This window comes from Pleurodeles waltl, chromosome 3_1 (assembly GCF_031143425.1).
Source record: "Pleurodeles waltl isolate 20211129_DDA chromosome 3_1, aPleWal1.hap1.20221129, whole genome shotgun sequence".
Classification (NCBI taxonomy): Eukaryota; Metazoa; Chordata; class Amphibia; order Caudata; family Salamandridae; genus Pleurodeles; species Pleurodeles waltl.
Genome location: NC_090440.1, coordinates 410,628,087 through 410,644,885, shown reverse-complemented (window position 1 = coordinate 410,644,885; position 16,799 = coordinate 410,628,087). Strand labels below are relative to the sequence as shown.

The 16,799-nt window shown below is 45.2% G+C and overlaps 1 protein-coding gene across 1 annotated transcript in view; it reads right to left on the bottom strand.

Moving 5' to 3' along the window:
- The window catches only part of UNC45A (unc-45 myosin chaperone A), a 253,863-nt gene that overhangs the window by 197,725 nt on the left and 39,339 nt on the right, over positions 1-16,799 (bottom strand). The gene's annotated exons all lie outside the window — the stretch shown is intronic.

Genomic DNA, 16,799 nt, shown 5'->3' with positions numbered 1-16,799 from the left:
AGAAAAGGTCAATCAAAGGAAGAACACACATTGGCAATGTCAATAGGTTTGGCTTATAACTGAAACTGTCTCTTCGGTGACAAGATACTTTATGCACTAATAAGTCATCATTATATGCGCACTCTTCAATCGTTCTGGCACGTATGCATCTATTCATCCACCAACTTCCTCATTCTCGCATTCACACACTTCCCCATCCACAATAAAACCATACATAAACTCACCAACTATATACAGCACAAACAGAAAGAAAAAAGTAGATAAAAGAAAACAGATAACCTAAAGATGGCAGGCATATGCTTGGAATAAGAAATAAATTAAATATAGAGGAGTCGGCCCGCTTGAAACGGTATTGCAGATAGTGTTCCTCTGTATTAAAGTTCCAACATGTCGCCAACTTTAGAATCAATGTGCGGGTCACTTTGTGGTAGTAGAATAATAGTACACTATCCATGATATTAATCCAAGACGGCCACTCAGTAAACATCACACCACGCAACCATCCTGCAAAAGTATTGAGAATAGTGTTATTTTAGGTTGATTTGTATAGTGCACTAATCACCCGAGATGGTATCCAGGAATGGAAAGGTGTGTAGGTGAGTGGTCCCAATGTGCTTATATAAAGAGCCAGGTCTTCAGCTTCCATCAGAACACAATAAGTGAGGAGGAGGCTCTGATGTGTTGAGGGAAGTCGTTCCAATCTCTGTGGAGTCCCTTCAAAGCATAGGAGGGGATGGATGGCGACTACAGTGGTAACTATCTTGACTTTGAGAATAACCAAATAGTAGATTAAAAAAGGATCATTTATAGGACAAATGACCAGATTGACTTCTTTGACCAAATTGGGGAACCTTTCGTCTCTTCCACAGCCTAGCAGTAACCGAGGATAGTTGGACCGGATTTGTCAAGAGTCTCAGGTGGCTGGTATTTGCCACTATTACCAGTAATGATCCCACTTGTATTATGGGAAATTCGACTGCGGGGTGCCCACAGAGTGGTAGGGGTACAGGTTTACTTTAGAGCAGGGTGTCAGTCCCTTAGTTATGGATATAGGTGGACGGTGACCCATAGACCTACAATGCAAGGGTCACTGGGCCAGATGAACTCCGCTTCTAGTTCTACTGCCTCGTGGGAGAGAGAGCTCAAAAAGGGGATTTATCGAAGGACTAATTTATACTGGGATAGACGTGAAAGAATAGAGAGCTAACAACATTTTTCTAGTTTTTTTACATTTACAACGTCCCCTTGTGCACTGTTCTGTTTGTGGTTTTGTTTTATTCTCTACTGTTTCCCATTAGTGTTATTATCCCCTCCGCCTAACTGAATGCTTATGTAAGAAATGTGGGAGAGTCTATGGACAGGGCTAAAGTGCAGATAAGGAATGTCCTTGAATTTAGAACCACTGCCTCCTAGACTGTGTGTACCGAAGACTCCTGCCGCTTCGGCATGTTCAGGGTTTCCAATACTTTCTGTTCCATTATTTATGCATACGGTGGTGTATATACAATGTGATTTTTTATTTGAAAGATACTAAATAAAGATTGCAAAAAAATAATTAATGCAAATGTGGGGAGAACACTTTGACAACTTCACACTCCCCTAGGGTAAATCTTAGTCAACATGCAATTTATGGCGCATATGCCCTGGCCCGACTGGAAACAAAAATCAGCCCTGGCAAAGTGTTCCATTCATCCCCAAAGTGCAAGAGGCCAAGTCCAGAAAGGGCTTGTGAGGTTTAGCTGGATCATGGCAGCCCACCAGCTCTTGAAGAAGCCCCTCAAATAGCAGCTCACAGGCACAACACCAGTTATCAAGAATATGTTTGTTACTAAGTTGTATTGTTTTCCCAGAGTGGCAGCCAGAGTCGCCACCTTGGGAGTGGACATCAGAATGAGCCACACTGTGGCACGTAGTGTACTGTACTTCTTACAGAAGGCAGCAAATCTCTCTTCTGGAGCGATGATTTTTCACCATCAATAGGGATGCAGGAGAAGGTTTAGATGCTTCTGTCACCGCAGAGGGCAGTGCTGCTGTCGACGCCAAAGGTGAGGTTGCACATGGCGGTGGGCTAGGTTGCAGAGTCGCATCCAACGCCGGGGACGGACTGGTTCTAGGCAGGGCAAAAGTTGGGGGTATACGCAGGTACATAGCGTCCACCCACTATTTTCACAGTGGACCCCACTGAAATATGCTGAACTTGTCCAGGTAATTTTCAGACACGATCAATGTATAAAATGTGTTACATAAGACAGTGAGGGTTACATGGTGTAGGAGTCGCATGTCCTGCATAGATTGATATATTAGAAAAATTACCATTTATGAACTGTGAGTAAAAAAGGATCTCTGTGTTAAAATCAGTAGCTCACTTACCTAGCGACATGTAATACAAATCTGTCATTTGCAGTTAGATGATGTACTTTGAAGCAGGCACATTAACCCCCTCTATGTTACCTTGATTCAAAACGGGGACTAGAGAAAAAACTGGTTTCTCCAGCAAATGTATTATCCGCAAAAGTTATATTATGGTTATTATTATTTCCTGAGATTTACTGGGCACACACAGATCTTTGCAGCAGGTGCCTTACCCCCATAAGATATTTTAACAGGTAGACTTTGCAACCAGTTCAGCAGAACAGATGTACTGTCATGTTTCTCCTCGTTTCCAATATCTTTGCGGCAGGGTTTTAAAAAATAAATGTGTACGCTGAGGCCCAGATTTTGGCCCAAAACATGGGGAACGTGCCAGACAGATTCCATATGGCACTAAAGGCATCCCCAGAATGAGGATGTATGAGCCTGCGACCAGTCTCATGGGGCCCAAGGGCGCTCCAGAGGAGACAACCACCCTCCTAAAGATGTCCATCATGGCCTGCCTGAAAGAAGACTAAACCATCCCTGGGTACTCCGGCAATGTGAGCACCAATGCCAGTTGGGAATGAGAACGTGGGGGTAGAGAATGCAGCACCAGTTTTTAGACACAGGTTACGGCACTAGGGAAATTTCCACTAACTCCGGGTCCATAGATGGGGCTTGAGGCGAGTTGGATCTGGACTTACCTGATTTTTACCTTTGACAAGAAGAGTGTTTTTTCCTCTTCTTGGGTCTCCTCTTGACCATGGGACATCAGGTGAATGGGGGTGACTTTGATGGTGATCTGGACCTGGCCCTTGATAGTGACCACAACCTTGCCTTGAGGCGCTCTGATGACCCTCTTCAGAGCACGCAATAGTGTGGTGCTACACTTTTTGACAGCCTTCTGGGGCAACTGCTGGCAGAGGACACACCATGATGTGTCATGCCTTGACCTGAGGCAGTCGCTGTGCTGATCTACGATGGACATTTGGTCTCACCCAGTAGTAGAAAGCTATTGCAGACTTTTCCAGACCAGTCTGGCACCTGGGAAATAGTCAAAGGTGAGTGATCTGATATCCATGGTTCTGAAAAACTCTTGCTCTCTCTTTCTTATGCACACCCACAATAAGTTCTATCTAGGGTGCTGAAAGACTCTCTCCCATTCAAACATGCACACAGGAAATATATAACCTATCTATGGTTCTGAACACCACGCACACACACACACACATTATATCCAAGGTGATGCAAGGCTCTGTAACATACAGATAGCACATATTTTGGCAGTTTTTTTGCTCTTTTATAAAGCACTGACTTGGCCAAGGGCATTGGAGTGCTTCACATGAGCACAAGATTACATTATACGAGCACTAGATTTTCAGCACAGGGAGTTTAAGTGATTTGACCAAGATCAGAAGCTGTTGAGTTGAGGCTGAGACTTGAACCTAGTATCCCAATTCCAAAGTCATCAACTATTGCCCTTGCGCCATCTTTCCTCCCCTTCTATCCTAGGGTTTCTGTCCCTCTCTCCTCTCCCTCTTTTCTCTTTCCTGCTGAAAAAATCTGTCCTTCAGAATAACACACATCATGCACTGTAGCTAATGTTTGGACAGTGTCACTCACTCACAGACACATGCAAATTGTGTGTGCAGCCCTCCATCCCAGGCTATTCTCAGCCCCGGGAACCCCATCCCCTAGGGCCAGGCCTAAATATTTAATTTTCTTTTGGAAGGGGGCCCCATCACCCCGAGGCTCAGCCAGCTCTCCTCCTCCTGTGGGAGCCAGCATTGCTGTCACAGAGAGGGAGCTGCTAAAGATGCAGCTCTCTGTCTGTGAGAGCAACCGTTTCCCTCTGTTTCACTGCCTGCATCTTGGCGGACAGGGAAATAGAGGAAACTTCTGCTCGCAGTGAGGGAGAGCTGTTTGACAGGCAGGTCCCTGCACTGATTTCGAATATGTTTCCCAAATTTGGATTTTCTTTCATTTCTCAAAAACTACGGACCGAATATACACCAAATAACAGAAGGGCACTTTCTGAATCAAGAGCTACCTTTCTGCCAAATTTGGTGTAATTCCGCCCAGTGGTTCGGCCGCTATGCTGTTCAAAATCCCTATGGAAAAATGCATGGGGGAAAAAGCAATTAGAGATCCCCCCTTTTTTTAGGCCACCGATTGACTGATCAACCCAAAACTTTCCAGACAGCCGCTGAAGTGAGCGTCGTATCGGTTTGGAAATTTTCGGGAAGATTCATCAAACAGCGCCAACGTTATTGGCAAAATGAAAAACGCTTTTCATATAGCAACTAGGTCCTAACTATAACTACCTAGTGGCGACCGTCACTAGGTTACACACACACACACATATTTGGCAAAACATTATTCAACCTCTCCAAAAAAGTTAACAAGGACTATCAATGTGAAAATCTATTACCCCAGGGTTTTGTCAGAGAGCGTCACCAACACAAAACCCATGCCTATAACAGAAATGGCAACTGGCTCTTCTTCCACTGTCACTCATTCTACACAAGATACACTATCTACCCATATCTTCCCACAAGCGTGTGATGTTGAAGGCCTTGTGTATTGTCCATCACTCGCTGTGCAGGAAGGTTCCAAAATCCACTGGCTCGAAGCTGCCTATATATACTCAAGCTAGACATTTGTTATGCCAGTAAAGCCTCAAAAAACATTCCTCGATTTCACAAAAATCATCTTGATGGCAGGTCATTTTCTGTACTTGCCCCACATACTTGGAATACCTTCATGTATATATTCAACTGACCTCCAAGCATCTACAGTAAACCTGGTTATTCCACTCATCATGACTGTATCATATTTTTTTTCTTTCGGGTACCTCGCTGCCATTTTGCCACATGTGAATGCTTACAGATCCTTTGAATAAAAATTGCTCTTTTTAAATAAATAAAAAAATAAAATAAAAGGAGTAGTATTTGGCGAGGACCAACAGATGGTGATGGATTCACACATAAGAAAGTGAGAGGGAAGACGAGGGAGAACAAAAACAGAAAGGGAGAAGAGGAATAAAAGGAGTTAAATAAAGAAAAGATCAAAGAGGAGAGAGAGAGAGACTATGGAAGAGAAACAATGAGGAGAGATTAGAGCAACAGACAGAGACTAAATGCTCTGAGAGGTGAGGTATTTAGAGAAAAAAGAAGTGAGATACAAAGGTGAGAAAGGAGAGAAGCACAAAACTAAAGTTAACATGAGTAAAAGTATGCATCATTCAGTTTCGACTATCCACCAGGTCTTCGGTCAGGGGGATGACATGCTTCAATTACATCATCTTGAATCTGGAGCTGTGCAGAGGAAGAATGGTCCGTTATCTACTGTTCTTCTCTGGGACTAGAAAGAATAAAGACCTCACCCATAAACTGGTATCTCTTCAATAGCACCCTTTTTCATTAGCACTTCTATTGCACAGAGATGTATGTAAGCAGTTGGCTTTGTGGTAAGGGGGTCCTACAGAGCTATCGGAAGAGATGGCCGCATTTTAAAGTGGCTCCCAAGGCACTTATGAGTGACTATACTTGGTGCTTTCAAAAACAATCCATTGTCTAAATAGCTGTCACAGCACATACAGAGTGAATGATACTTTAGGGGCGAGCTTCCACAGGAGGGGAGAAATTCACCATATGAGGCTCTTGAATGTTCATTCTGCGGTTCAATGGATTATACAGTCAATCCTCACAGAAGCCCAATTCTCAGCTACTGAGAACATATGACGATTTAGGAGGTGGATATGCTTGTGCTTTTTTTTTTACCTTTCTTGTTCTATGAAACAATTTATTGAAAAATATTGTTTAGCCCGAGTATATAGCAACATGGGCAGTTGGCGGTGTCCTGGGATGCTAGATTTCTTGAGTTTATTGAGATAGCTGTCTGGACAGAATTAAATTAAAAGTGTCTGACTGGCTATGACTAACATGTACCGCGCAGTTCACTTCCACACTAGAAATGTTACACTTGTTAGTTATTTGGTATGTGATGAGTGTAGTTTTTCACATTTTGATATTCAGTGTGGGTGGGGGGAGGGACCAGATGTAAACAGGTAAGTGGAAATGCAAGCAATTTGGTATACTGCCGAGGCCCTGCATGGTCCCTGCATCACATTACAGAATAATTATAAGGAAGAAACAAGTGACCAGGAACATACAGACGAAAATGGGAATACATAGGTAATCTGAGACAGACCGTTTTGGCCCAACTGCTATCCTGGAACATCGAGAGTCTGAATGAAACACGGAAGGTAGGCAGAACACTCGACTAGAAGTAGACATCATACTACAAAAGCGTTTCTTCAGGACTTTCACCTGATCCCTGAAACAGATATGGGGAAAACGAAAACACAGATCCCTTTCTTTAAGGAACACATACTCTAGGGGTGTTATAATGGTAGAGCAAAGGGACAAATCATTTATGCCCATGGGTACTATGCAGGGAGCTGAGGGGGGTTACATCATTGTGCAAGGTATACTGGGGAAAAGACTACGCGATATTTATTAACACTTACAGACACAATACAGATAGCCCGAAGTTCTTTGAGTAAGTGTTTTTCACAATCCTGGAAACTGACATGCACTTATGTAGCGAGGATTTAAAATTAATCATTTATCTCACACTGCATACACCCACTACCATGGACACACCACCATCAGCAGCCTCACAAGCACTGATTTGCAAAGTGGCCCTCATGAAAATGGGGTCTTCCACGGATGTTCCAGTCCCAAAAAACGAGCTTTTTGTCAGCACCCAAAACACTCCTGCTGACTAGACGGTCTGATAATAACCCCTATTAAGCTAGCTAATAATGACTATTGTTATATGTTTCCCCTGCATGACATAGTGGTGTAATCTCCAGTTCTGAGTGCCCAACTGCTTTTATATCTACTATCATGATTTTTATTTTGGCCCTGGCCCCACCCTAATTTAAGTGTGTTTGCAGAGGGCTAGGCTTGTCCCTGACTATAAGTGGTCTTGTACCTGTCGAGGGGGGCATCAAGTGTGCCCTCTGTACTAACAGCAGACTACTGTCCCAGTCATGTGTATAGAGCGTAGAATGGTGGCAGCATCTCTAGGATACAAGAATTAATAATGTGAGCCGACCTTTTTATATGGTTCACTTGAATTGAGGCATTCTGGCCACCTGTGTAAAGTTCCAATTCTGTGTGCATGCTCACATGCTTGCTTGACATCCTTAAGGTATGTCAAGCATGTTTGCCTGTATCAAGTGTAATACATGAATGGTGTGAGTGAGCTGGAGTAGTGGGAGCCAGTGGGATCCATTATGGAGACCCCGGCCTGGTCTAGCACAAGATAAATAGTGCAGGTGTACTCCTAGACAGTGGAAATGTATTGCTTGCATTCCTGTAGCTGGAAGAAGACGACCCAGCCACTAAAATTATAAATGGCAAGAGGGTTGCCTCTGTCATTTTACGACCAATGTGTTTAGCAAAGAGATGCTAGTCAGTTTTCCTGAGAATTGACCTTTCGTGGATGTTAGGGGTGGGATAAAGACTGCAGTGAAAGGTGAGGAAAGCTCTAGGTTCAGCCTGTCCTTTTCTCTTCCCCCGATTACTCTTTCAGTTGGGCTTATCACAGCCAGGTGCAGAAACCTCACACCTCTTTTGTACCTTTGTTGTCAATTCGTCAGTATGGACCAGCCCCAGTGGTACGTGCAGCGAGAAGCCTCACTCTACACAAATGCTGTGTCTGGAGAATAGCCTGGAAAGAGCACTTAAACCGTACAACTGGTTTGGACAGGTCCTTCTTGTTTGAAACGGTAGACTGATTTCCCTGCTCTAGTAGTTCTGTATTAAAGTGGAAACCAAGCTATCCAACTTTGTTCCAGTTCCAGTTCCATGCCAAAGTCCTGCTATACAGAGTACTGAAAGGAATACTGTGCAAACACTGTCAGTGTCTGCCTAACAATCAGTTCAGGGAAGTGAGGTGGCATCACCTTAAGTGTGGATTCTGGAGGAGCTGTGCACCTTCCCTGAAGCACTTAGAAGCCTAACTACCTGCAGGGCCATAAAGGGGCATACAAGTGGGAAACTGTTCAGGAAAGAGTGAGGTCTAGTGCATTACCGGCAGTGGTAGGTGTCCAGGGAGAAGTATACTGCACAAGAACATTGTGTACAGACCCCGATGCCTGTGACCCTCCCAGACTCTCACCCCAGTTTCTGGCAGGAACTGCAACACCACAAATGTGTGATTGCTTGAAGTCCAGTCGGGGATGCAAATGCTAAATACAGCGAGCCCGGAAGGCGGCTTCAACTGCTTGCAGAATACTCAGTCAGCATTGCCTCTGCAAAATACAGTAGTACCGGACAGGGGCTGCAACTGCTTCTGTCCAGTCAGGACCACAACCCTTCAGGAATGATCACCTGACCCACTAGCTGCACCTGCCATGCAGAGGCGCACTGCCAAAACTGTTGGGGTCGGATCCTCAATCTCAACCCCAACCCATAGAGGACCTGGAACCGTGACCACTGAAGGATAGGTTGGGCTAAACGTGGCTGAACACAGCCCCCATCGGTATTTGATAATTTCTGACAAGAATGTGCTGGTTCTCCGCAGCCGATTCCATTGCGAGGGACAGCTACTCTGGTGAGTAGCGGCAACAAAAAGAATTGTGAGAACTTACCTACCCCACGATAGGTGTAAGATAAAGACTGAGGACATGTTTGTACTATGAGTAACCAAAACCACAAAACTGCACTTAAGCCGGATTCATGCTAATCCTGATTGTGCTCAGAGACAGAGGAAATCCAGAACCTGTAGTGCCTACATGAGAAACCAACCAGAACACTGACTTGTGTATGTTTATGATAGAAAAGGTAATGATTTGGTTGTCGAGTTCGGAGCTTGAGCACCCCAAGGCTTTTTCTAGGAGAAGCCTGTGACTGCTCAATCTCTCCACCCTGACAGTCAAGTGAGAAAGGGGTTCTACTTAGCCCAGTTCGCAGAGCCATAGAAAGATGGCCCCTGGAAATCAGTGGCAAGCCCCCCATTGTTAAGGTCAAGTAACCCCTGCCTGCCGTGTTCCCTCTACATTCCCCGAATAGAATACCTCTTGATGGTTCTGGCACATTTTGCTCATTTTTTATACCATTTAACACTCCTGTCCCTCACACAGGAACTGAAGAGGGATGCCTGCTCACAACGATGCTGCCAAACCATTAACTATGCCTACTACTTAAGTGAACACTGTAATATGGGGGCATGCAATGACTAATGTTCAGCACTGGCTATGGTTTTATGCATACACTAGAAATTCCTTCGGCAAATAACCCTAGGCTGCAGATAACATTAGTACATTAAAAAAGTCACAGCCTTAGCAGATTAGAACAGTAGGGGAAACAGCAATCCACCAATGTATAGCTGCACACACCTCTATTTTACTGCCTGACTGCATCCAGTTTTGTAAACTCTTTGCCATGTAGTAGTGATAACCAAGGTTTGCCATTTGCGTACTAGTTGAGCTACAATCTAAGATTCTGGCATGACATGTGTCTTTTGATCTTGTGTGGTAGGGTAAAACATTCACTCCTCTTCTGGTATCCGTGATTTAACAGTGGCTGAGGTATTACATAAGTCAAATCCCTGTCGAAAGCCTGTAGCAGCACTAGCAAAACCAGATTCTGGTGTTGCAAAGAGTGACGGTGTCCCCTACTAATCACTTCTTCCACCTGCTCCAACTATACTTCATGCATCAGCTAAGCTCTTTGCAGACAAGGTGATATGTATCCACCTAAACATGGGAAGAATACGGTTGATGTGCATCATAGTCCTCTGCAGGTGTAAAAGTTTGGTAAAGCCTCTTAAATTCTCTCCTTCTCCCAGTTAAGGCTGAACAGACTAAGCTAATTTCAGTGTCTTCATTTTCATCTTTGGAGCAGGAGACTGACTGAGGTGTGCAGCTTTAATGTTCCGACTGCATCTCAGTTTCAGGATACTACAAAAAAAAAAAAAAGTTACATTGTTCCGCTGTGGGTGTGTGTGTGTGTGTGTGGAGGGGTGGGGGGGGGGGAGGTTTGGCCCTTTTCATCACAGGTCGATCCCCTGTGGGGCTTAATTATTTTTTTATATGGCTAGTTTAGGGAAACCACACATGTATAAAAAAGTGATTATAGCTATCAGCATTTATGTAGGCACATTTATTTTAGCTTCGGTCTGAAGCCTGCACACACTCTCCTAGTCACTTGCCATTTTATTACTTATTATTTTAGCAAGGCTTCATTTTAGTGGCAATGTTTTATTATTTTTATCAGTTGCCCTTCCATGCCGAATTTGTTATTCATTTCTTCGCACAACATTTCATCCTGTGCTAACTCCAAGGGTGCACACAATAGTTTACCGGGTATTGAGAGTACAAGATCTACCCTACACAGGAAAATATGTGTTGTCACGTCAGAGCAGTTCTCAGAACAACAAGATGTTTTAATATAAAACAACATGCTGCCCCCACTAACTTAGAGGGGGCATTCCAGCCAGCCTGCCATCACATGATGAACGTCGTCGAAGTTTCTGCTGAAACTCTGCGCTTCCTGTTAGTCTACCTGATAGGACTCCCAGCAGACTAACAGACCTCTTCTTTACCTCTGAACACAGGTATGGGGATTTGGCTTCCTTACCGGGACTAGATGGGTGGATTAAGGCTACCACTCCTATTTGCTCTCATGTAGTAACTTAGTAGTGTAGGTGGGGATATTAGACACACTATTGTGACAATATGGTGGGACTCTTCGTGTGTTTCATTTTCCTGGTCACTGCTGTAAATGTGTTGTGTTTCATTATCCTCATAATCACAATTAATGTCTTTTTACATGAAACACAGTTGCTTCAATAAACCAATTGAATCAAATACTGCTTCTTTGTCTTTGCATGTGAGTTTTGTATAACTGAAAGGGGTATGATCTGTTCTAGCACATCTTCCCTGCAGAGTCTTAGAGTGTCATGCAATAGGCTGTTACAAATCACTCTTACCTCTAGTACTGGTGAGGTACTATTAGCTAGCCAGAAGGGTTAGGCCGATAGCTGTCACACAGTGTGGGATCATATTCCTAAAACATGGCGCCCCCAATGTTGGTTAGGCACTGACTTTACGGATCTCCCAAGTATCTGTCTCATTATGTGCAAAAGGCACCCTAATTACCTTATGCGGAGATGTCAGTGGCATTAGTGAATATCCTCTCCAGCTAGATATGTAGTATTTATTTGACCCTGTAGGTTGTTCAAGATTGAACCTTTAAAAGGAATACCCCAATTGGTGTTTCTATCTCTGAACAATTCCATTCTTAAGAAAATGGCCGAACAAAAGAGTGTCATAATTGCAGCAAACATGAGAATCCCGCTCACAACACACTTAAGAAGCAATGATCTCACAGAAGAGGAAGGAGAGGTTACATTTGTTGTTGAGGCTTACGATGCAACAGAAGAGGAATTTTTACTCTTGGGTCACTTTTCCAGCAGCAGATGGGAACACACATACATTTCAACATTACACTTGTGCAAATGCACCCGCACAATACAGACTATACTCATATTTAGAAATATCACTATCTTATCAAGAACACCAAAAGTGGCTTGATGGCACCCTACCACATGTTTCACAAATGTTAGACTAGGTCTTTTAAGTAATGACAAACCTACATGCCCAGAATTGGCTACCTATACACTGCACCCTAATATAGGTACAATGGCGGTAGCAGGCTTACGCCGATTATACACTAATTTAGCAGAAATATATAGAAGATTAATACAACTTGTAATGCAGACTTTGAACATCACCCCAGCAAGGGCTGCTTCAGTGCAACCACATGTGGCCACGGCAGGTATTAATCCTGCTACTGTGCATTCAGTTATGGGTGAAGTACCCACCAAACTTCCGTTTTGGTTAGCACAAAAAATTAGCCCTCTCAAAGCAGTATTTGCCCATACGGGACCCCAAGATAAACATAGAATTCTCACAATGTGCCTGCCATTTGGGATTTTTCCGTCAGTGGACAACTGTGCCACTTGGGGTGTAGTGTTTGCTGCACTTTACACTACCGCACATGATACACCGACACTTGTGAATCTTCCAGAAGTGGTAAAACAATTTCAGGATGAATATGGGGCTGTCCAGCCCTAGAACTGGGGATGGAATTAATGGGCAAATTTGCCACAGTATCTTCGAAAATATTAAGTAACCTTAAAGAAGTAGTAGCATTAGCAGTATGCCAGCGGCTCCGGGATGTTCCTGTGCAGGATCAAGAACGTGAGCTGCCACAGATTATCGCAGAGACTTATAGTAGTATAGGTCAGGCTAGTCTGGGAGCCAGACCAGGTAAACCACAAGTACCAGGTAAATCCAATAAGGATTTTACCAAGCAAGCAGCTGACGGTTCTAAAAATTGTTAGCATAAACAAAAACGAAATAAAGATAATGTAAAACAAAGAGGAGCATCTCCGTGTTCACAGACCTCTAAGAAATAATATAATTTGAGAAATAGGGATAGTTTAAAAACTCCTGATGGGATACCAATATATTGATACGCGCCAATCTCGTTCTTTTCAGGCCTCATTGGATAAATGTAATGAGAGAGGCAGATGTTTCGAAAATTTAAACAAGTACATCAAACCAAGAAACGATTCTCATTGCTCATCTGAACCTTCCATAAAAAAATTTAAGCAAAATCTCCCCAACAGAGGTAACATGTGCATATAATGTACTGTGCCTTTAAGGTCTATTGTGTCACTGCTGTACTATTTTTCCGCCACTGTAACATTATTGAAAATCTCAATAAAGAAATTAATTTTAAAAAGAGTAATGTTTACAATCCGTTTACCAACTCCCCATCCCCCCTTTTCCCTTAACTTGCTCTTCCACTTTCATCTGGCTGTCTCCTGATTTTCAAGTCTTTCTTTTTTCTTTTACTGTCTGTAGCATTTCTTCTAGTCTATCAGACAAACTAAATGACCCCCCGTATCATGATATCTTCCCCAGATACTGACAACAACACTTCTGGAAAAACCTAAATACAGGTTTTGAACGTTTGACGTCAAAAAGATTGAAGACAGCCTTTAACTGATAAACATTTAGGAATCATTTCATAGGACATGATTATTGCAGAATACCAAAGTCCAGAACCATTCATAGTGAGTTATACTGACTCTGTCTATGGCAGTTGATCATCCCAATGACTAGATGGAGATGATGCACAACATAAGGAGTCAAGAATTCCTTCATTGGATGTCAACCACTCAGAGGGCTGGAGTGGGAAACCCTGAAGCTCGTGACGAGTGCTTGCCCAGGGTTATCAGTTATTGCCTCCTTGAGGGAGAGTGGACTGAGGCAAAGGTGGTCCTGGAGGACCTCCAGCATTATGCACGATGATTGGGAGTGCTATGAATCCTTGTTGGTAGCGCAGCGATGGACATGTGCCATATTGAACAGACTGCACTGTCTAACCAGACGAGACTACAGGCAACAGCTGCACCGGGACAGCATCAAGTCGAGGAGAATGTTGGCATGGCTGTTAAGAAGGTAATGCCCACGCCCACTGATGACACAATGGTGGGTACTGAGGCTGGCATTAACTTGCTTCTACGGGACCAACTCACAGGTGATTACATTCCCGGTCCCCAGACAACTCAGCCGGCGGCAGGGCAATTCTGGATGATTTGGCCTCCCTTGTCTTACATAAACGCAGAGACAGGGCCTTGAAGAAGACCTTCGGGTGGAAGAATTACAGGAGGCAGTTGGTATAATGGCGCGCTGTAAGGCCTCGGGCAGAGACAGTCTTCCAGCAGAATATTATCATTAGCTTGCGGGGATCTTACTGCACCTGCTTGTTGGAGACTCTTCAAGAATCTAGACATAATGGTTTGCTGCCATGCTCCATGAGGGAGGCGCAGCTCATCATTCTCCCAAAGCCTGGCAAGGATCGGTTTGACCCGTTTCCTACCGCCCCCCTTGTCTATACTGGGGGTGGACATTAAAGGTGTTGGCAAGGGCCCTGGCAATGCGCTTAGGTAGGGTGGTAACCCAAACGGCACATGACAACCAGTGTGGCTTTATGCCTGGTCGGGGAGCACAGATGAACATGCGGAGGATATCCCATGTGCTACACTCGGTGGTAGGTACGGACGGCTGCCATGGTAGTGGCTTTGGACATTGAGGAAGCCTTCAATACTCTCGGCTGGCATTACCTCAGGAAGGTGCTGTGGTGGATGGGACTCGGTCCGGGGTTCCTTTAGTGAATACAGCTATTTTACACCCAAGCTGTAGCGTGCATCCGTAATGGGAATGTATTGACTGCTTCCCTACTGAGCGGGGCACGTGATGGGGATGTCCCCTGTCCCCTCTCCTTTTCGCCTTGGCAATGGTGCCTCTTGCAATTAGATTGCGCAGAGACATGGCCTGATGGGGCATGGTGGTGGGCCGCACATGTTGTCTCCCTATATGCTGATGACACAACTATACATCACCCACCTGGAACAATCACTGCCTGCACTATTGGAGATAATGACCAAATTCTGTGAGGTCTCCAGACTACACGTCAACCGCCAGAAGTCTGTACTTTTCCCTCTGGCTCGCCTGGCGGAGTAGTCACTGCAGCTCTCCCTGTAATAGGGCTCCAATGGGAGTGTGATCACTTCCAATACTTGGGTACACAGGTTGCCCATTCCGAAGCCAATTACAGCCTGAATATATGGGGTGGGTGGGTGAGGTGGGGGTCACCTGCCTCTCTCCATCATGGGCAAATCGTTTTTGTGGTTCCCACGCTGACTCTATGTACTGCAGAACTCCCTTTACCGCATGCCAGAGGCTACTTTCAACCGGTTAAACAGCCTTCTGGTGTCCCTGGTGTGGGCCGGTAAGTGAAGTCGAGTGAAGTTGGAAGTGCTGAAATGGGATGCAGGGGTCGGCGGCCTTGGTCTCCAGGACATGCAGATGTAATACTTCAATGGTCTGCTGCACGATGCTTCAATTGCTGCACAGTGGTGTGCAGATGACCCGAATGGAGAGAAGGCACTACTGGCAGACTGGGGTGCTAGGGCGGACCTCCCTGAGTGTGTGATGAGGGGATCAAGTGTACCAGATGAGTGCCAGTTTATTGTCCGCCAGGTTGCAGAGGTCGGGGAACGAGATGTCACATATGTGCTTCGCAGGGCCCCGTATGCCAGGCTCTTGCCCCTTAAATGGCTACCCTGTTTCCAGCAGATACTATCCATGATAGATCCGGCCCAAGGTACAATGGGGATGCACCTCAGCTTGTATTTCATTGGAACGTTTCTCACTCTGGTGGAGGTGATTAATTTCTTTCAAGTGCACTCAGGCCAATTCCTGCAATATGTCAGGGTGTCTCGCATGACACACGGGTGCCTGCCCATTTTCCCAGCTGAACCAGAAGAGTCACAGACACTGCAGCTACTTCTGGACCCAGGCACCTTCAAGGGTTTGATCTCCTGTATATACAAAGCCTTGAATGCTGGTCACAAGATCTGAGTTGGGGGCGAGGGGGAGGATAAAGGGGCAATCGGGACGGATGGCAAGCAGATTTACTGGAGTTCCTCACGGATGGGGAGTGGAGGCGGTCCTTTGCGTAGGATAAGGAGGTGGCCAGCAACGCTTGTATCAAATACACCCAATTTTATTATCTGCACCACACCTACCTAACTCCTGAGCAGCTGCACAGATTTAACGTAACACGGTCTGTTGCTTGCCCCAGTTGTGGGGTTGAGCGGGCGACATTCCTCCACATGAGGTGTGGCTGCGATAGGTTGCGGAATTATTGGGACAGAGTATTACAGTTTGGGAGGTCGTGTGGGTCCTGATGGAAACCTCAATGAAACACTGTCTTCAGGGAGTGTTACCAACCTAACAATGTAGGACTCGGATAAAACACATGTTCGCCGTATTGGGCGGTTGGTGCTGGCTAAAAGGCGCACTACAGTCCACTGGACGCATACTGATCCTCTCACATTGGGCAGGTGGCGGGCAGACCTGTGCCAATGGGGAGTGGCGGAGGAATGAAGACTGGGAATGGTGTGTACAGATGAGAATGCGGAGAGAGACCTGAAGGTGTGGAGTGATAGGTTAGACTGTTTGGTATCCAAGGGGCAAAGACTCACCACTTCTTCTAAGCACTCACCTGGTGTGTATTCAGAGAGGCCCTCAGCACACGCTTAGAAATGTCCTCAGGTTCAGGTTGTTGTTGATCCATAGGATTGGGGGAAAATTAGAGAGTACAGCTCTGCCCCGCCCCCACATCTTGGGTTGGGCCCTGCTATTCCCTAGGCCTCCCTCTTCACTCGCCCCTCCTTCTCCGTGCCCCCGCTCTCATTGATATGGGGACCTTCTCCCCACCCCTTCGGTCTTGTCCATGGTCCCCTCCCTCCTCTTCCTTATAGCGGACGGGTTTCGAGGATGGGGACACACA